The sequence below is a fragment of the Echinops telfairi genome, unplaced genomic scaffold, assembly GCF_000313985.2.
Source record: "Echinops telfairi isolate 266 unplaced genomic scaffold, ASM31398v2 ScPeMD7_70;HRSCAF=299, whole genome shotgun sequence".
In the NCBI taxonomy this organism is placed as follows: Eukaryota; Metazoa; Chordata; class Mammalia; order Afrosoricida; family Tenrecidae; genus Echinops; species Echinops telfairi.
Genome location: NW_022103968.1, coordinates 36,588,017 through 36,605,130, shown reverse-complemented (window position 1 = coordinate 36,605,130; position 17,114 = coordinate 36,588,017). Strand labels below are relative to the sequence as shown.

At 39.8% G+C, this 17,114-nt stretch overlaps 1 protein-coding gene and 1 pseudogene across 1 annotated transcript in view; both read left to right on the top strand.

Annotated features, from left to right (window-relative positions):
- Positions 1-17,114, top strand: part of HECTD2 (HECT domain E3 ubiquitin protein ligase 2) — a 115,651-nt gene that overhangs the window by 36,928 nt on the left and 61,609 nt on the right. The gene's annotated exons all lie outside the window — the stretch shown is intronic.
- Positions 3,130-3,287, top strand: LOC115870061 (annotated as a pseudogene).

Below are 17,114 nucleotides of genomic sequence, written 5' to 3'. Positions count from 1 at the left end.
TGCAAGTCTGGCTAGACCAGAGGATGTACACTGGTACAGATAGGAACTAGAAACACAGGGAATCCAGGGCGGATGATCCCTTCAGGACCAGTGGTGTGAGTGGCGATACTGGGAGCGTGGAGGGAGGGTGGGTTGGAAAGGGGGAACCAATTACAAGGGTCTACATGTGACCTCCTCCCTGGGAGACGGACAACAGAAAAGTGGGTGAAGGGAGACGTGGGACAGGGCAAGATATGACAAAATAATAAATTATCAAGGGCTCATGAGGGAGGGGCAGTGGGAGGGAGGGGAAAAAATGAGGACCTGATGCCAGGGGCTTATGTATGGATTGTGATAAGAGTTGTATGAGCCCCTAATAAAACGATTAAATAATTAATTTTAAAAAATGTTAGGATCGATCAGAATACATTAAGGATAAAGTTATTTCGTCTATGGAGCCTCTTCTTGACTGCTGACAGACATTTATTTCTCTCTGGGCCTCATTCATTCAGCTATGTGACCTCTTGGCCTCTGTTTTGCTCTTGCAAGCATCACAAAGCTCCTTTAGTTCTGAAATATGCATGAAGGACACACTACCCTACAAGGTAGCTTGCTTGCCCAAAGGCTCCCAGCTTTACTCTTTCCTTGGGCCCAGAAGTTGTATCTCATGCGACTGCTGCTACTTCCACTTCTCTGTGCAGGGATCTCAACATTCTCATTGTGGCTATTCATTCTTGGTGGTCCTGAGATGCACTGTTTCTGCTTCTGAAACCAGTCACTTTATACCCAGTGGAATGGCAAAACTGACCAACCTCCCAATTAGAATCCTCTATATCTTATTTGCAAATATCCCACCCAGTCATTTGGTGGGAGTTACAAACACTGGATAGGAGAGCCATATCAAGCATTTTCAGTTTACCACAGACACTAAAGTGTTAACATAAGTTCACGCAATATCTTCAAAATCTTAGATAAAATGAATGAATTTCCAGAAAAATATACCTTGCCAAAAAATGACTAAAGAAATAAGAAACCTAACCAAGTTTTTAGCAATCCTAGCAAACAAATCTACCAAAACCAGCACAAATTTGAACACATACACAGAGCTCAGTTTTAATGCAGGTTCTAATTCCAGTCTTAGACAAAGTTGTTTCAGAGAAATTTTAAGAAGAAAGTTAAGGAATCCCAACTCATTTTTGAAATTAACTTAGCCTGATGCCCAGAAACTTGTAAAAGGCCACATGAGAATAAAAATTTGCTGGCCAGTTTCATTTATGACTCGTGATGAAAAAATGCTAAACAAAGCAAAATCTAACAATATATAAAAGAATACATTGCTAGGCCAAGTGGAGCTTATCCTAAAAGTAGGCTGGGTCGTCTAGAGAAACAAAACCAGTGACACTCATATATGTATAAGAAAGAGCTTTATATCCAGAAGTAATTGTATATCAAGGCATGCATCCCATCCCGGTTCAATACAAGTCCATGGGTCCAATGCCCTCCCCAGACTCACCTCGCTGCAGGCCAATGATGCAGAAAGATGAAACTGGAAGCAGGGAGACCACCAGCTGGTGGAAGTAGAGTCACATCATCCAAAGTTGGTGGAAATATGTCAGAGTACATACACACAGCTCAGAAGTTGGCTTCAGGGTCAGTGACCCAGCATCCCAGCAAGGAGAAAGGTGAAAGGCCAGACAGGAGGAAGTTCCTAGCCTCTGTCTTTTATAAAAAGGCCACATCTCAGGAAGCATCTTCAGGCCGTGACTTGATTGACAGGTTGAACTCCACCCCTACACTTTCACACAGGTGCAAGGTGGCATAAAATCTCACTGCCACAGTTAGTTTGACAGAACAATCAATTAGTGCTATAAACTTCAATATCTGATTAAGAGAGAAAGTCTATGATTATCTCAATAATTTGTATTCTCAATCTCAATAAGTATTAAAATGCATGACTCATTCATAAATCTTATACTGACTAGGAATACAAGGAAATCTCTTTAATCTAGTTGAGTATATCAACTAAAAGCTTTTGCGAACATATTTAATGGAACAATATTGAAAGCATTCCTCTTAAAATCTGAATAAGACAACGGTGTCGAGTATGGCCACTTTTAGTTGCCATTGTAATGAAGATTCACCATAATAAGACAAAAATAAGAAAAGGTATAAGATCTGGAGGGTAGGGGTGGATTAAGTAAACTATCATATGATTACCTACATAGAAATGAAATTGTTAGAATTAAGATAATCAGCAAGTTGGCAAGAAAAAATGATTAAAAGTCAACTGAATTTTAATACAACATCTGGAAATAGTTATAGATTGTATTTGGAAGTGATGAAAATGTGTCATGAACCAAGAAGCAGATAGGGATTATGTTTAATTCAACCCTTGGTACATGAGATGTAAACAGTGCTATTTATAAAAAATTTGAAAAAATATAAGTTTAATTTAAAGTACCATAATTTGAAGTAAATTTATAAACTATTAAAAGATGGCGAAGAAGATCACATAAATAGGAATATGCCATACTTATATATGAGACGATAGTTATATGTGGAATTAGCTAGGCTAACTTGGAAACGTATATGGAAAAACAAAAGAGCATTAATTACCAAGACATTTATGAATTAGAACAGTCGTTCTCAACCTTCCTAATGCCGCAACCCTTTAATACAGTTCCTCGTGTTGTGGTGACCCTCCCAAACATAAAATTATTTTCATTGCTATTTCATAACTGTAATTTTGCTACTGTTATGAATCGGGTGACCCCTGTGAAAGGGTTGTTTGAGACCCACAGGTTGAGAATCACTAAATTAGAAGAACCATAGGGGAGATAGGCTTTACTATATATCAAGATTTTAAATACAGCTATAAATTAAGGCACTGTTATTTTGGTGCAGCAAACAGAAAAACTGACCCTTGAAATAAACTGGCCTAGGAATAGCCTGACTTCCACATAGGTGACAAACTGAGCTATGGCAGACATACTGTAACTAGAGATCCGCAGGAACGTGAATGATTGCTGCTGTGACAACTGGGTATCCACATTAGGGGGGGAAGTGAAAAATTGTGCACTCACTACAAAACCACACTTTAAAATCAGTCTGAGAAATTAAATGCTTATCTGTGAAAGACAGAACTATATTATCACTTCTTGGCCGTTTGACTAAGATCAAGTGTAGTATCTGTTCTTAACAGATTAATATCTGGAAGACCGAACTATAAAAATATTTGTAGGATATATGCAAAAGCTTTCCAAAAATTTGTGGAAAAATACCTTATCTTTTAGCTTCATTTTTCCATCAACTTTTTAAAAAATTATTTTATTGGAGGCTGACAGCTCTTATCACAATCCATACAAACATCCATTGGCCATGCACATTTGTACATATGTTGCCATCATCCTCTTCAAAACATTTTCTTTATACTTGAGCCCTTGGTATCAACTCCTCATTTTTTCCCTCCTTCCCCCACCTTCTTTCCTTCATGAACCCTTAATTTATAAATTATTATTGTTTTCATATCTTACACCTACCACTGTTTCCCTCCACCCCCTTTTCTGTTGTTCGTCCCCCTGGGGTGGGAGGGCGGGGGTATACATGGATCATTGTGATCAATATCCCCTTTCTCCCCCCACCTTCCCCCTACCCTCCTGATATCACTATTCTCATTATTGGTCCTCCGGGGGTTATCTGTCCTGGATTCCCTGTGTTTCCAGCTCTTATCTGTACCTGTGTACATGTTCTGGTCTGGCCGGATTTGTGAGGTAGAACTGGGATCATGATAGTGAAGTAAATGAACTAGAGGGATGTTGTTTGTTTCATTAGTGCTATACTGTACCCTGGCTGACTGGTGCCCCTTCCTGTGACCCTTCTGTGAGGGAATGTCCAGTTAAGTACAGATGGCTTTGGGTCTCCACTCTGCCCTCCTCCTTGTTTGTATTGGTATGACTGTTTGTTCTGGGTCTTCTGATGGCTGATATCCAATCCCATCGACACCTCATGATCACACAGGCTGGTGTGCTTCTTCCATGTGGACTTTGTTGCCACTTGTATTTTCAAGAACTAATAGAGATCTTCTTAGACAAGACTCAGAAAACACTGACTGTAAATAGGACAAAATGGACAAAACAGACTACATAAAAAGTATGAACTTTTTCTGTTCACCAAAATAAATTATAAAAAGCCTGAAAAATAAAAGCTTCAGACCGAGTAAAAGATATCTTAACCCATACAACCACCACCTGCAAAAATATGTCTAGAATATATCAACAGCCTTAAAAATCACTTAAGAAAAAGACAACCTAATAGAAAATGGTCAATAGGTTTGAAAAGACAACAGAAGAAAAGCAAATAACCGATATATTTAAAAATACTCAGCCAATAAACACAAACATAGTAACAAAGATAAAGCCCAATAAAACTACAACTAGATACCATATCTCACTCAAAAGATAGGTAAAAATTAACATCTAACAATATTAAATTTGCCAAGTATGGCTAGGTAGAATAATAATTCTTGAAGAATATCTATGCCCTAATCCCCAGAACTTGGATTTGTTACATTATATGGCAAAGGAGAATTAAGGTAAAAGATTGAATCAATATTGTTAATCAGTTGACATTAAAATAGAGAGATTATTTGGCTGGGCCCAATTACAAGGGTTCTTAGTGTGAAGAAGGAGCAGAAGAGTAGTTAATGTAAGAAGGATGTCATTTGAGAAAGACTCCATTGACTATTGCTGGCTTTCTAAATGGAAAAGGACCACTTATAGCTACCGGGAATTGCATATAGGGAAAGTCCACAAACAGTTTTCCCCCTAAAGCCCCTGAAAGAAATGTAGCTCTACCAGCCCCTTGATTTTAGCCCAGTAATACCCTCTAGAATTTTAAAATGAAAAAAATATGCGTTTAAGTAACTAAGTTTGTGGTAATTTGTTTTAAAAAACCACAGAAAGTGAATACAGCAAGCAGAGCAGGTGGAACTTTACACACGTCCAGTGGGCGTGCACATTGGATATCAGCATGGCATTGCCAAGTAAAACTGAGGTGTACTTACCCCCGTAATGAGCCACTGCAGTCTTAGGAAGATGGTCTTTCTAGAGAAAACCTTATTCACTTACACAGAAGACATGAACAAGAATGTTCATTCGCAGTACTGTTTGTACTAGTAAACCTCTGGAACCAACCCAAATGTCCCAAAGTAACATGTCTAATTATATTTTAGTCTATTCATTTACTTGAATACTGTGTTCATTGCATGAGCTACAGCTAAATATAGTAATATAGATGAGTCTTGAGGAATATAAAATGTAACCAAAATGTAAATCCCAGAAGAATGCATATATTATTCCAGTTATATAACATAGAAAAAGAGGCAAAACAAAGTGATACTTTAAGGATACAAGCAATTACCAAGGAAAGCAAAAAAACAGTAAGAATCCAGGCTAGTGCTTATGCCTAAGAGGAAGTCAAGGCTATAGGACCTATAAAGGGGCTCATGGAGAACCTCCAAAAGAAAGACAGTATTCTGTTATTTCGTAACTGGTAATGAGATCCTGCATTCCCATTGCACTGATTTTCTATTTACACATGACCAATTATCACAAGTTTAGCATGATTTCATAGTCTCAGGGGTCAGGATCCAGTTATGGGTTAACTGAGTTCTCTGCTTGGTTCTCAACAGACTGCAATCAAGGTGTGAACTAGGACTGTGAGTCTCTAATAACTGGGTTGCCTTCCAAACGTACTGGTTCTTGGCAGAATCCATTTCTTTGTGGCTATGTGATTGAGGTCTTCCCTTTCCTGCTTGTTATGGGCCAGGGACCTCTCAGATCCTCTAGGCTGCCCAACCCATGGAATTTCCCTTGTTATTAGCTCTAAATCAACTGATTATTGACCTAATGATCTGATTGATACCTTATCATGTTCACAGATACCACATGTGGATTGGTATTTGCTCCAGAAAGCAAGTGAAGATTTTTATTAGGGAAAAACAAAAACCAAACACTGCCATCGATTTGATTCTGACTCATAGTGATCCTAGAAGGCTGGAGAGAACTGACCCTGTGGGTTTCCTAAGATGGAAATCTTTACAGGAGCAGGAAAATCTTCTCTTTATCAGGGGAAAAAATATGTGTTTTAGGATCATCACCAAAAGGTTTTTTTTTTTTTTTTTTTCCTTTATTTTTTTTCTCCTATGTCTTACACCATCCAGTGTATCTGTTCACCTGCCATTCTGTGATTGGTTCTCCTCAAGTGGGGTTATATAGACATCATTGCTGTCAGTGCCCCCTCCCTCTCTTTCTGTACCCTCATTGGAATCACTACTCCAGAAGGTGTTTGTTTTTTTAAAAACATTTTATTGGGGGCTCTTACAGCTCTTATCACAATCCATACATACATCCATCATGTCAAGCACATTTGTGCATATGATGCCTTCATCATTTTCAAAACATTTTCTTTCTACTTAAGCCATTGGTATCACATTATTTTCCCCCTCCCCACCTTTCCTCCCTCATGAACCCTTGAAAATTCATAAATTTTTATGTTTTTCATGTCTTAACACCAACCGCTGTCTCCCTTCACCCACTTTTCTGTTGTGTGTACCCCTAGGAGAGGGTTATATGTCAATTGTGATCAGTTCTCCCTTTCTCCCCTACCTTCCCCTTCTGTTATCGCTACTCTCACTTTTGGACCTGAAGGGTTTACCTGCCCTGGATTCCCTGTGTTGCGAGTTTTTATTTGTACCAGTGTACAAGCTCTGGTCTAGCCGGATATATAGGGTAGAATTGGGATAATGATGGGGGGCGGCAGCATTGAAGAACTAGAGCAAAGTTGTATGTTTCATTGGTGCTATCCTGCACCCTGACTGGCTTGTCTCTTCCTTGTGACCCTTCTGTAAGGGGATGTCCAATTGTCTACACATGGAATTTAGGGAATCACTCTGCCCTCCCCCTCATTCACATCAATATGTTTTTTTCTTCTGGGTCTTTGATGCCTGATATGTGATCCCATCTACAGCTCACGATCACACAAGCTGGTGTGCTTCTTCCATGTGGGCTTTGTTGCTTCTCAGCTAGATGGCTGCTTGTTTATATTCAAGCCTTTAAGACCCCAGACGTTATATCTTTTTATAGCCAGGCACCATCAGCTTTCTTCAGCACATTTAATTATGCACCCATTTTGTCTTCAACAATTGTGTCTGGAAGGTGAGCATCACAGAATGCTGGGTTATTAGAACAAAGTGTTCTTGAGTTGAGGGAGGACTTGAGTAGAGGCCCAATGTTCATCTGCTACCTTAATACTTAACATATGAATATATGGACATAGAGCTATTTCCCTATCATTATATATAAATATATTTACATAGGTAGATGCCTGTATTTAGACCTCTATAAATGTCCTTTGCTTCCTAGTTCTTTCCTCTATTTCCTTTTCCTTTCCTCTTGTCCCATTATCATGTTTGACCATCATTCGGGTTTCAGTAATCCTTTCGGTTACATTGCACGTGATCAAGCCCCACCAGGCATCCTACGCCCTCCTCACCATTGATTTTAGATCACTTGTTCCCTTGTCTCTCAGGGTTTGCTGGCATGTCCTGCCTCCACCCCTCCCCTGTCCCCCTGGAATTGTCGGTCCTATTGTTTTCTCCTCTGGATTGTTTATCCTGCCTATCTTAGCTAGACAGACATACAAATACAGACATCTTAGCTAGACAGACATACAAAAACAGAACAACAAAAACCAACAACAAAAAAGAAAAGCCTATAAATAGTTCCAGGTCTGTTTGTTGACCTTTATAAATGTTTTCCAGTTGAGTCTGATGGGGTGCCATGCCCTGGCCCCAAAATCTATTTTTGGTATTCCTCCGGGACTTCATTGCCTTGTTCCCCTTGCTGCTCTGTTGCACACCCTTAGTGTTTCACCCTGCTCTGGTGGGGTCAGATTGGGCACAATTCTCGCACTGTGTCTCCAATGTTGTCCCCCATAACACTATGGTGTTTTTTTTTAATCATTTTATTAGGGGCTTATACAACTCATCACAATCCATACATGCATCGATGTGTAACGCATATTTGTACATTCATTTCCCTCATCCTCAAAACATTTGCTCTCCACCTAAGGCCCTGGCATCAGTTCCTCATTTTCCCTCCTCCCCCCTCTCTCATGAACCCTTGATAATTTAAAAATTATTATTTTGTCATATCTTACACTGTCCAACATCTTCCTTCACCCACTTTTCTGTTGGCCATCCCCCAGGGAGGAGGTCACATGTAGATCCTTGTAATCGGTTCCCCCTTTCCAACACACCCTCCCTCTACCCTCCCAGTATTGCCACTCACATCACTGGTCCTGAAGGGATCATCCGCCTTAGATTCCCTGTATTTACAGTTCCTATCTGTAGCAGTGTACATCCTCTGGTCTAGCCAGATTTGTAAGGTAGAATTGGGATCATGATAGTGGTGGGGAGGAAGCGTTTAGGAACTAGAGGAAAGTTGTGTGTTTCATTGTTGCTACACTGCACCCTGACTGGTTTGTCTCCTCCCCGCGACGCTTCTTTAAGGGGATGTCCAATTGCCTACAAATGGGCTTTGGGTCTCCACTCCGCACTACCCCCTCATTCACAATGATAAGCTCTGTGTTTTTTTAAAGGCTTGAATATGAGTAAGATTTGAAGACTATGTGGACACTTAGGAGCGTTCTGACAAAAAAAATCTTAGCAAAAATATGGAATCTCAATTGTGTTGTGGAGACGAAGACAAACGGATGGGTTGAACAGATGTTAAAGAGCCAGAACACTTTGTTCTATTAAACTGGCATTCCATGATGCTCACCTTCCTAATAAGATCACTGAAGACAAAGCAGGTGCATAAGCAAACGTGGTGAAGAAAGCTGATGGTGTCTGGCTATCAAAAGATCTAACATCTGGGGTCTTTAAGGCTTGAAGATAAACAAGCAGCTATCTAGCTGAGAAGCAACAAAGCCCACATGGAAGAATCATATCAGCCTGTGTGATCATGGGATGTCGATTGGATCATGTATCAGACATCAAAGAACAAAACATCGTATCATTGTGAATAAGGGGGAGTGTGGAGTGGAGACCCAAAGCCCATCTGTAGGCAACTGGACAGCCCCTTTACAGAAGGGTTTATGGGGAGGAGATGAGCCAGGGTGCCGTATAGCACTGATGAAACATACAACTTTCCTCTAGTTCTTTAATGCTTCCCCCACCCCAATCATGATCCCAGTTCTTCTACCTTACAAATCTGGCTAGACCAGAGCATGTCCACTGGTACAGATAAGAACTGGAAACACAGGGAATCTGGGACAGATAAACTTCTGAGGACCAGTAATGAGATTAGCCATACCAGGAGGGTCAGGTGAAGGTGGGGTAGAAAGGGGGGACCAATCACAAGGATCTACATATAACCCCCTCCCTGGGGGACGGACAACAGGAAAGTGGGTGAAGGGAGAAGTTGGACAAAGCAAGACATGACAAGATAATAGTAATTTATAAATTATCAAGGGTTCGTGAGGGAAGGGGAACGGGGAGGGAGTGGGAAAAATGAGCTGATACCAAGGTCTCGAGTAGAAAGAAAATGTTTTGAGAATGATGGCAACAAATGTACAAATGTGCTTGACACAATGGATGTTTGTATTGATTGTGATAAGAGTTGTACGAGCCCCCAATAAAACGATTTTAAAAAGGAAGAAGAAGAAGGCACCTGTGCCCTTATATCACCATCCTCTACCCTTCAACCTAGTGGAACAAACCTATACTGTGGTATCACTATAGAAACCAAGAAATAAAGATACTTAGCCTGTTTGATGAGAGAAAGTAGTTCAGAGAAATGATTCCTGTTTTGTATTGTATTAGTATTGACTATATAATAATTATAACTTATTTGTATAGCATTTATAATTTAGAGAACACTTTCATAACATTATTTTATTTGAACCTCTTAGTAATCATAAAGTAGGACAGATATTATAATGCCTCTTGTTACTTAGTGGATTACCATAAACCTAATTGCTTAAAATAGCATCTGTTTATCACTCACGCCTCTGTAGGTGTAAGACTTGGCTGGATTTTCTTTTTAGGGTCTTGAAAAGCTGAGAGCAATGTGTTTGCTAAGCTGGGTTCTGGAGAAGTTTCTCCTCTCAGACTTCTTCAAGTTGTTGGCAGAACTTACTTCTTTATGGTTGTGGCACTGAAGTCCCCATTTCCACCAGTACTGATCCACTCTTAGCCTTTAGAGGCCTTTCAAAGTTCCATACCTTTTTCTCACAGGTCCTGTGTATCTCATGGCAGATGTAGACTGCTTTTAGAATAACTGCGTTGGAAGGAAGAAGAGAACAATAGAGTCTTGCAGAGTAATTAAAACAAGAGGTCTACATATAATCACGCAAAAGGTCTACTATAGAAGGGAAAACTAGGGTTGCAGTCGGAACATAAAGTAAGATGAACAGGCAGGATTGAGAGTGGCCTTAGGTCAGAGAAGATGGCCAAGGCAGATGACAAGCAGAAGTGTTGAGGTGTTGGCTCTGAAACTGGCAAAGCTGTAGTGGGCGGTGGTAGATAAATGCCCAGAGGAAATAGGATGAAATGAAAGTAGGAAAGCTCACTTTTTCCAACCCTGAATTCAGTAAAATATCACTGAATTCTGACTACGTGACCTAGGGCAGCAGATCTGCCCCTGTGGGTGTCCCAGACTGTAAGCCTTTACGAGCATAGAGAGCTTCATCTGTTTTCGGCATGTTGGGGGTGCTACAGAAATGATTTTGATTGAACTGGAAGTTGACTTAAGGCTTCCAAATGTAAATATGTGTATAATTCCTTGATCTTTTGAGAAGCTACTCTTATTTGCCAATAAGATGGTTTTCTCCAAGATACCTCATTCTTGGCAAGTATTACTGTTTTTCTGTCTCTCCTCTGGTAGCAGGACCTATGTTGGGTTTTCTCTGACAGCTTGCTTCCCTGTGTGATCTTCAAAGTGGCATTAGAGAAGCTGCAAGAGCCCAGCGTGGGTTTACCTAACAGCTGAGGGATGCCTTTCCTCTCTGTAGGTCACATGACTAGGTATGCCTGTTGAGTTGGCTGTCCTTTTAAAGATCTGAAGAGTGTAGGAGTTTTACCTACTGTAACAGCTGTTAGGGATGATGCATCTTCAGAGAAACAACCTCGATGATAAGTAATGATTGGGGGTGGACAGAGGGTGGTTAACATTACCTTCTCTTTTGCATCTTAGTTTCTGAAGGGGTGGCTCTTTTCAAACTTATTTAAAACCTCTTCAAACAGAACAGAGCATCTTTAGAAGAAACAAAACCATTCTTCCCTAACTGTGTAAATCTGCTTGCATTCTTAGTAGTTCAGAAAAGAGTAGACATGAACTCTGATGTTTACCTTGAGGGCAGTGTTGAACTTCCAGCTCAATCCATTTCATGAATTGACTCCAACAGAGTCCTAATGTGGCTGTAAAAACTAGCTTTTACACAGTTGAAACATGTATCCCATTATCTTTGCCACCTTGAAATAGACAAGGGAAAAACGGAATGATCTTCAGCTCATACAAGAGGTTGGCTCTGTGTGGTGAGGTCCTGTGTGTATACACAAGTATAGTGACACAGAGTTTTCAGTTTATCCAAGAGCAACTTGAGGGGGCAGACAAGGAAACAAGCTGTTAGAAGAAACCCAGCGTATTGAGGAAGAGAAAAGGACTAACAATAGCTACTTGAGGAATTCTACCCTAGAAGAAGTATCGCAGATGCCTCAAATGACCCCATCTCCAGGTTTCCGTATTGTCGTTTTTGAGACTGCACTGAATTTGTGCTAACTTGCCAAGATCTTCCCTAGATTAGAGTGTGTGCCTGGAACTGGGCTTTTAAAAACTGTTCTCTTTTTCTTTTTTTTTTCACATAGAATGTATGGCTGGCCCTCATCTACCAGTACTGAATATTTTGATCTAAGATTCCTGATGAAAAAGGGGGAAATGGCAGAATAGAATTTCAAAATCTCAGGAACTCCAAGTTTTCTGTAGCCATGCAGGCGTGATGACACTTGAAACAATTGCCCTGAGATCCTCTTTAACCTCAAACCAAAAATATCCTCTGAAGTCTTAGTTTAGCTTAACTCGTGAAAAAGGTCTGCTCTTTTCAGAACTACATATATAGGGTCAGTTTGACAATAGCGGCTCCAAGACCACATGGGAAATGTATGGGGCAGAGAGCATAGGTGACTGATGGAGGAAGAACTCAGGAAAAGAGGGTGAGGAGGGAAGTATCACATGAGGGACCTCGTCCCTGTCACTGAGTTGTACATATAAAGCTGTTGAGTTGGTGTATGCACTAACAACATCATAAGTGTATTTTTAATGAGCCATTTAATATCTATTTCACTTTAATAGGTAACACATAGGTGTTTGTAAGTATATAAGTAAATAGACTCTTAAACCCTTCCCGGCAGTCCCCTTTGAAAAAGCTTCTCTTATATTCTTTCTGTGTTTCTCTGTGCAAAAGCAAGCAAGCATACATTCTCATGTTCTACCTCTTTTTTTTTAAAGAAAAAGTGATTACGTATGCATTGTTACATTGTCAAGTGCCTTGGTTGGTTTTTGTTTCTGGTTTCTCCCACAAATATGCCTTAGATATCTTCCTGTATCAGTACATAGAAAGCTTTCTTTCTTTACAACCATCTTAGTTATCAAGTGCTACTGTAGTAGATATGTCAAAAGGGACTGTCTTTAACAAGCCAAAATGTATTGTCTCACAGTTGGAAAGGCCGGAGTTCAAATTCAAGGCACTAACTCTAGGGATACGCTTTCTTTCTCCATTAGCTTTGGGGAGAAGGTCCTTGTCTCTCTTCAACATCTGTAGGCCTGGTATTCAGTGGAAATCTCCATGTTTCTGGGCAGCAATCTTCCCCAGATTCCCAGTGCAAGAGCACTGGGTCCAAATGACACACTCCACCCCCGGTTCTTCCTACCTCTGGTGGGAGTACTCACTTCTCTCCTGTTATCCCTTGTAATATGGTGTGGGCCACATGCCAGGGAAACTCCCCTGTCATAGGATCAGGTCTGGGGCCCAAGTAAGGTGTTGCATCCTACTCTAATCCCTTATAGTTGATTGGTTGATCACATCAGCACACATTATTGCTTTACTACCAACCCACTGAAAATCATGACCCCAGCCAAGTAAACACACGTATGTGGGGGTGGGGGGAACAAAATTCAATCCAAGACAACTATATTCACTTGCATTGGATATACCATAATTTGTTTAATGAGTGATTTCTAATCTTTTCCTATTGTATACAATGCCACAATGGCTGATTATACATAGTTATTTTGTTCATATTCAGATCTATCTATGCTAGATTGATAAAGTAAAATTAGTGAGTCAACATAACTGCATTTATGATCTTGAGTTTTTAATATATTGTCCAGAACCCAGCACCAATGGTACATGGGACCTGTACTAAATAAATGTTTGATTAATTTAAAAAAATGAATGGAAGGTGTGTTTTCTGGGTTTTTGGTCTATTTAACCTGTTAGAATGTCAAGCCAATCTCAAAGCCATACTAAATTATTCTGTCCATTATGTCCATTATGAAGGATCTATTTTATTTAAAATAATGTTCTATAGAAAGGACTTTGGAACATTTTTATAACTACTGTATTGTTATGTGCTGTGGTTTCAACTCTTTGCTACCCTAAGTTTAATAAAATGAAACACTGCTCAATCCTATACCATCCTCACAGTCTTTCCTATGTTTGAGCCCATTCTTGCCGCCACTGTGCCAGTCCATCTTGTTGAGGGTCTTTCTCCTCATGCTGACCTTCTCGTTTGCCAACCATGGTGTCCTTCTCCAGGGACTGACTCTCCTGATAACTTGGCTAAGGAATGTGAGACAAGGTCTAGCCATGGTGACTCCTAAGGAGCATTCTGGTTGCACTTCTTCCAAGACAGATCTGTTTGTTCTTTGGGCAGTTTACAGTATATTTAGTATTCTTTGACAGCACCATAATTCAAGTTTATCAAATTTTCTTTGAACTCCCTTAGTTATCATCCAGCTTTTGAATGTATATGAAGGGATAGAAAGCACCCAGGGTTGAGACAGGTGCACTTAATCCTCTGAAAAACTCACATTTGTTTTTCTCAAGTTGATGCTGACTCACCTTAATCCTAAATCCATAAAAAATATTTTACCTCTGCTTTTCTTAAAGTTTCATAAACACATACATCATTGAACTTAGTAAAAAGCATGCCTCTAAATTCAATGACTGTATTGTCTTATTGGCTTTGCTGGGTAATGTCCAGTGAGTCAGCATCTCCCCCACCCCTTCCTTTCGCTCTCCCACCTTCAGTATTATTTTTTGCCAAATGTTCAGAAAAGTCATCCTATAGACTATGATGTAAACACCACCACTTATGACTAATCCACTCTGGTCTCTCCCTGTTTCAGCCACCTGCCTACCACTACTGAAATATTCAAAAGCAATACCAAAGTACTGCACTGATAGAGGGATCCTTCAAAGTGTAGTTTAGTTATCACAGTCAGTTATGTTATTAAATAAGAACTAATTAAATCAACCTCTACCAGTAACCATCAGTGTGACTTTAGACAAGTAAATTATCCCTCATGAGACTTTATTTATAGAATGGATAAAGTGGCTTTATGAGTTGTAAAAATTACTTCTATATTGAAGTTTTACGGTTTAAAGAATTAAAATTTTTAATAGATTTTGTTTGGTTGTTGAGGGATTTTTTGTTTTATTTTTTGAAGATCCTTAAGTTTATTCTTACTTGCATGTGAATGTGAGGTGCAACTGTGCTGCATGTCTTTTTATAGACATTTGAGAAGTTTGAGCATTATTCAACAAACGGGTTTTGTGACTTATCAGTCTGGGTTTGAACCCTAGCTTTGTGGTTTATAAGCTGTCTGTGAGCCTGAAAAGATATTGAACTTTGCTAGCTTTCCCAATTATAAAATAATGAATTACTTTATATATATTATAGGGCTATATGAAGTAATATTGTAAATCATCCAGTTGTTTTCCTGGCATTTCTGAAGGTCAGTAACTGTTAGTGATTATGCACGTAAGCAACCAAGAACTGATTGCATATAGTTTTTAAGGTTTATTATATATAGAATGATATAAACCAACATTTGTATCTAGTTTTAGTAATAATAAAATGAAAACCCATGAACTCAGCACCCATATTGCGAACAGAAATATTACCAGCATTTTAACAATCACAGAGCTCAAATCACAGTGCCCAACCCTTCCTTCTAGCGGTAACTACTATTCTCTCTTTGTTTGTTTGTTTTTATTGTTGTTACAGTTTGTCTTTGATAACTTTATTTCTTATATGTGTTTATGTTAACAACATACTATTGCATTTTTTAAAACGCAGTAGCAAACACCATGCCTGGATGTATAAGAAAGGGTCAATATTGCTATTATTAGGTAGAGAGTTCCAATATCAGTAGCCTTAATTATTTCTTCCTGGGATGGATTTCCCAGGAAAGTGTCTTCTAATCTCCTGTCTGCAGGAGGCAGAGGTGGGGTGGGGGAGCATGATGGTCTGGGTATCAGTGTTCGGTTTGCTGGGAGGTGGGTGCATTCATTATTTTATCATTCATAAATTGTTTTCTCGCCGTTTGTGGTGTAGTTCTTAACATTTTATCTGTGTCAGGCATTCGTCCAATCCAACGCACCTTTGTTTTATCCCCTTCAGATCTTACACTTCCCCCTGCTGCTGGAGTGAAGAGTCACAGTAGGACAGGGATGCCACCTGACGGCAGAGATGGAATGTGGGGATCATTTACTCAAACATTTTCACCCTAGTTGTTCTTATTTTAACCCTATCTTAGTGAGACCACTAGACTGACACTTGTTAGAAATTAAAACAAAATACTTGATTGAAGAAATAATTGCTTTTCGAGAAGTGGTGTTACGGGGCATCTTACATAAAAGTGCAGTGTGCAGCCTCCCCTGCAGGAGAAGCACTCTGTTGTTATTGGGAAAGTCAGCAGAGGGGGAAAAAAAAGGTTTCACATCAAGGAGAAGTGCAGAAGGGAGGCATATTTACAAGGAGTTGTTGACTCACAAACTTCCTCAACAATTAGTTATCTCTGTTTACAACTTCTGACTAAGACAATATTTCTAGAGCACACTGCATAAACATTTTAATGTGGGGGTCCTGTGATCTAATGTCAAAACAAAACCCCAACCCCACTGCCATCAAGTCAATTCTGACTCATAGAAATCCTATGGGATGGAGTAGAACTGTTCTTGTGGGTTTCCAAGACTGTAAACTTTCATACAGGTAGAAAAATTCATCTTTCTTCCGAGGAGTAGCTAGTGGTTTCGAACGGCTAGTGTTGCAATAAGCGGCCCAACAAGGAACCCTCTGCTCCACCAGGGCTCCCTGTGATTGAATGTAGATTATGTCAATTCTACAAGAAGCCTTTGAAATGTAAAAACAAATTTATTTAGAAACATTCACAATTATTAGCCATCTGAGAGCTACAAATCTATACAATAGTCCTCCACTACTAGAGAAATGAATACAAAACAAAGCAGAAAACGCCTACTCACAAGGCTGTGGAGAGACTAGAGCTCTTACATGCTGCTAGTGAAATGATCGAACAGTCAACCACTGAGGGAAACAGTCGGACATGTGCTCAAAAGTTGGGAATAAAAACACCATAAACCAAAACAAACACAGGGAATACATTAGGAATCAATGCCAACTCATAGGGATCCTGTAGGACAGGGTAAAACTGCCCCCCTTTGAGTTTCCAAGACTAACTCTACAGGAGTAGAAAGCCCCATCTTTCTCTGGAGAAGCTGCTGGTCCTTCCAAACCGCTGACCATGCAGTTCGCAGCCCAATGTCTAACCACTACACTACATCAGGCCTCCTTAGAAATACCATATGACCCAGCAATTCCTCTGCTTGGTATATATCCTATAGCAGGGGTGTCAAACTGGCAGCCCATGGGTCACATGCGGCCCCCCGAGGTAATTTTTTGTGGCCCATGATGCTCTGAAATAAAATGTAACGAGGGAATTGTGTGTACGGTATTGCCCCGATCTCCCCTAAGTGCTATTTTCTTCATAACA